Source organism: Clupea harengus, chromosome 3, assembly GCF_900700415.2.
Source record: "Clupea harengus chromosome 3, Ch_v2.0.2, whole genome shotgun sequence".
NCBI classification, from domain to species: domain Eukaryota; kingdom Metazoa; phylum Chordata; class Actinopteri; order Clupeiformes; family Clupeidae; genus Clupea; species Clupea harengus.
In genome coordinates, this window is record NC_045154.1 from 20834063 (window position 1) to 20839062 (window position 5000).

Below are 5000 nucleotides of genomic sequence, written 5' to 3' on the forward strand. Positions count from 1 at the left end.
GGTGGCAGGATTAGGACAGCGGCCCCAGCCTTCACTCGCTCTCTCTCTTTTTCTCTCTCTTTCTCTATGCCTCTGCCTTTTTCCTCCATTTTCTCTTTCTCTCTGTCTCTCACTTTCTCACTCTGTCTCCTTCTTGGTGCTGCAGTCTCTCTCTCTCTCTCTCTCTCTCTCTCTCTCTCTGTCTCTCTCATTGTCAGTCCTCTAGTCATTCTTCACTAGGTTCTGTCCCTTCGATTATTTTCTCTCTTTCTCTCCCTCTATCTCTCTGGGGTTTTTCACTCCTGTTTCCTGATCTCTCTCTGACCCCCTCCAGGTTCAGCTTCATTGTGGCATCTCTGATCTGCTACATTCATATCAGCTCTTTTGTCACTGTGCCTTTTTATTCCCTTTTCTGTTGTCTTTCAAATAGCTCAAATTCCAATAGCTTTATTGGCATGGCCATTCATGACCAGTGTTGCCAAAGCATAGTGTTATATTAAAAACAACAACAACAACAACAACAAAAGAGAAAACAGAGAAACAACAACAACCAATAATGAAGCTGTAAATGGTGGTCTCTCAGGTCATGGCAGGCTGTGACAAACTGAGCAGCCACAGGCGATTTTTACCCCTTCCCCAGTATTATAGTCAGTTTGTCCATGCTATTCACTAAATGGAAATTTAGTGTTATATTTGAGAATTTCCTAAAATAGGGGGCTCTTCCTTTATTGATTTATTCACAATGAAGGAGAATGTGCATCTCTGTCTCAATCTCACCAGTCATACAGTGGCTTCAACCCCCTGAAAGTCATCACCGTTTACACAATAACAAAATATACTTTTACAGATTTTCTAATTCAGTGTTTTCAATGCAAACACTTGGAGTCTAGTATATTTCCAAAGTCAATATATTTTATTTGTCTGCTAATATTCACTGAAATAACTGAAATATGCTACTTACCTAAGCATTCAAACTCCTATACTTTTGAGTTCCTGATTGAGGCAGATGGCAAATTATTCACAATTGACGCTGAGGTGCCACATATTTGACTGTAACTAATCATAATTAGGTACCACCCATGAGAGATCTTCTTTGGGTATGAAATTCACTTTGTCTATGGGTCATCAGCCAGGATTTGAAATAACAGAGAAAATTAAGGCAATGTATTTCAACTGATCTAACTTGACTAAAATCTTTTGGGGTACAAATTTTTACTAGAGACAAAAACAAAGTCAGTCCAAAAACAAAAGACAAAATCAAAGTCAGTCCACTATTGAGCTAAAACCTGCAACCGCGGTTGGACCCGGAAAGTGGAAGTTGCGTCACACCACCCAGATGCTTTGTAGAAAAAGGCTGTCCCCCAAACCAAGCATCAGAGGAAGATATTACTGGTGAGAGAGGCACCCCTAGTCCAGCCATCACCCCAAATAATCTGCAGAGTTCAGTGGTTGGACTACAGGACCTTTTTAGTAGAACTGAATGGAAATACATTCTACACAATATCACAAGAAAATCGTTGCAAAACCTGTTGTAAGACTAAGGCTTAAGGGATTACCTACCAGTACAACAGTTGCCCAAGGCACAAGACTAAAGCAACACTGGAGTGACTCAAAAACCGTTAAGTGGTTAGAATCCTGATTAGAATCCCACTGAAAATCTGTGGCACTACTGTTCAGCGCAGACATCCCATCAACCTAGATGTTCTATTTCTATTCTATCGAGAAGATAGGGGGGAATGGGGGAATGGGGGGAAACCCCAGCAGAACAATGTGCAAAGCTGGTACTGAGGCACTTCAAAAGACTTAAGACTGTCATTGCAGCAAAGGGGTTCTCTATCATGTAGTATTTATGGGTTGAATACTTAAGTAGAGTATTTCAGTTTTTCATTTATTTATTTTTAACTTTTAAATACATTTTAGATATTACAGTGTAAGTGTTCACAATGAAAATACTGATAGGAAAAATATGTGTACATATCTTTTGTAAACCAGAAAAAGGGTGATGACTTTCAGTATTATGGGTTGAATACTTAAGTAGAGTATTTCAGTTTTTCATTTATTTATTTTTAACTTTTAAATACATTTTAGATATTACAGTGTAAGTGTTCACAATGAAAATACTGATAGGAAAAATATGTGTACATATCTTTTGTAATGAAAATACTGATAGGAAAAATATGTGTACATATCTTTTGTAAACCAGAAAAAGGGTGATGACTTTCAGTATTATGGGTTGAATACTTAAGTAGAGTATTTCAGTTTTTCATTTATTTATTTTTAACTTTTAAATACATTTTAGATATTACAGTGTAAGTGTTCACAATGAAAATACTGATAGGAAAAATATGTGTACATATCTTTTGTAAACCAGAAAAAGGGTGATGACTTTCAGAGAGGTTGAGTTATTTTGCTAGCCACAGTTTATTTCATTTTCTTTCATTCGTCATTCGTTCTTTCTGTCTTCCCCTGTGAAGAAGGTCGTGTCTAAAGTAAGTTGTGAAATGTTAAGTTGAGGGAGGTTAACTGTCAGTCACTTACAGTTTCCTTTTTTTCTTTATTCTAAAAAGAGGTTAAATAAAATACAAGACTGTAATCAGGCTCAGCCTACACAAGCTCTCCTCCAGAGGCAGTTATCCTCCCAGCTTGTGAGCACTCAAGGCCAGAGCTCTTGCTTGTGTCCTCAATTACAATTGAGACACTCTTCGCAGATCTGTCAGGGATACAGTGGCCTACAAAAGTCATGTTTATAAGTCTAAAGCAGAAATACATTTGATGCTACACTGAGCGAATCCATTGCAGATGCACAAGGTTTGCGGAATAAATACCCGTTTAGGCAGGGTTTGTGCTTTCTACAACATAAGTACTCTCACAAATGAGATGATCTGACGATATGGAGCCATGTTTTTCCCTTCCTGGAGAAGAGAGTGAGATTAGTGGGGCGAGGAATGGGAGAGGGGCTACTGGAGCCAGTCACCTGTGGAAATGAAAGGTGTCTTTGCCTCTGTGCTACAGTGCAATACAAGATGCATGTGCTCGGGTCCTGGAGACACAGAGAGAGAGAGAGATAGAGAGAGAGAGAAAGAGAGAGGGAGGGAGAGAAAGAGATGGTGAGAGAGACAGAGAAGGAGGGAGGGAGAGGGGGGAGAGAGAGATGGAGAGAAAGAGAGAGAGATGGAGAGAGAGAGAGCAAGGGACAGACAAGAGGAATAAGTAGGTGCAAGAGACAGAGAGAGGTAGAGTAAAAGAGAGGGGGGAGGGGGAGAGAGAGAATTGGATACAGGTGTTCTATTTGGCGGAGACGAGGTGAGAGCTGGGTTTGATTACCTGGCCATTTCCCAGGGCTTTGTTTCGCTCTGTTGCCTAAGGACCTCCATTTCAGAGACAGTTTGTCTACCAGCAGGGCCCAGCGTCACTTCATGGATCCTCAGACACAAACACAGTCTACTGACATATGTGCATTGTGTGGGCGGTCTCATTTCGCTGAACATCTCTGAACACAATATCTGTCCTGCAATATGCTGAGCAACTTTCTTGAATGTGTTGGCTTGGAAAACAAGCACACATACGTAGAGATGGGATGTGAAGATGACCACACAACTGAAATGTGTCTCTTTTCTTTGCTCTATTTCTGTGTGCTTGACAATTGCTCCTGTGGTGAGAGAACTGCCCATAAGTATGAAGCTACCACATATCTCTTCTGTGGGAGATGTCCATGGTACTGAAGTATAAAGCTACCGCATATCTCTTCTGTGGGAGATGTCCATGGTACTGAAGTATAAAGCTACCGCATATCTCTTATGTAGGAGCTGTCCATGGTACTGAAGTATAAAGCTACCGCATATCTCTTATGTAGGAGCTGTCCATGGTACTGAAGTATAAAGCTACCGCATATCTCTTATGTAGGAGCTGTCCATGGCACTGAAGTATAAAGCTTGTACATATAATTTCTGCAAGAGCTGCCCATGGTATTGTAGTATTAAGTCACCACAGATCTCTTCCGCAAGAGTTATTCATGCCCCACCACTCCCCCCACCACCACCACAGATAACTACAGATTCCTCGTTTTTTGGTAAAGTATGGTTCGTAAGCATCTAGATGGGGCACGTCTCTGCATTGCTCCTGGCTACTCTTGGTTGGAAGTGGAAGGTGCTGACATGACATAGCCAACAGCTCTATCAGATCAACCTACAGAGTCAGCACATGCACACATGCACTCGCGCACACACACACACACACACACACACACACACACACACACACACACACACACACACACAAACACACTCATACACACACACAAACACACTCATACACACACACACACAAACACACTCATACACACACACACACAAACACACTCACACACACACACACACAAACACATTCATACACACACATGCGCACACATACAGAGTCAGTGTATTTTGTGCCTTAGGCATGGAGTTCATGGCTGCTGCTTATTTCTGTGCTTTCTGTGAAAGGACATATCAGGAACTACTGGCTAGACAGCTTTTACTGCCCCATTCACTTTATATATATATTCCCCTTTCCACCATTTGTGTGTCTGTGTGTGTGTGTGTGTGTGTGTGTGTGTGTGTGTGTGTGTGTGTGTGTGTGTGTGAGAGAGAGAGAGAGAGTCAGAGAGTGTGTGTGTGTGTGTGTGTGTGTGTTAGCTGTTGATGTTTGATTGAACCTCTAAATCAGAACTAGGTGACATGAGCACAGCTGGGAATCCATTCAGCCGCAAATTCATTTCTTAACCAATCAAAACACATTCCCCTAGCCTCACACACACACACACACACACACACACACAAACCCCAAATGCCCGCAACAGGGTCATGCCCCAACATCCATGGGCTCTCTATTTTACCGTAACGCAAAATAGGTCATTTTTCTCAGCGCATCATCTAGTTCTCATCTATCACTCATAGTCCTAGCCTTCAAATCCTCATCCATCCGGCCCACCTCTCCTTCACCTCACCTCACCAAAGCGCACACACACACACACACACACACTC

General features: G+C 41.7%; 1 protein-coding gene across 1 annotated transcript in view; it reads left to right on the forward strand.

Annotated features, from left to right (window-relative positions):
• Positions 1–5000, forward strand: part of cdh13 (cadherin 13, H-cadherin (heart)) — a 382402-nt gene that overhangs the window by 334928 nt on the left and 42474 nt on the right. The window lies entirely within an intron of this gene.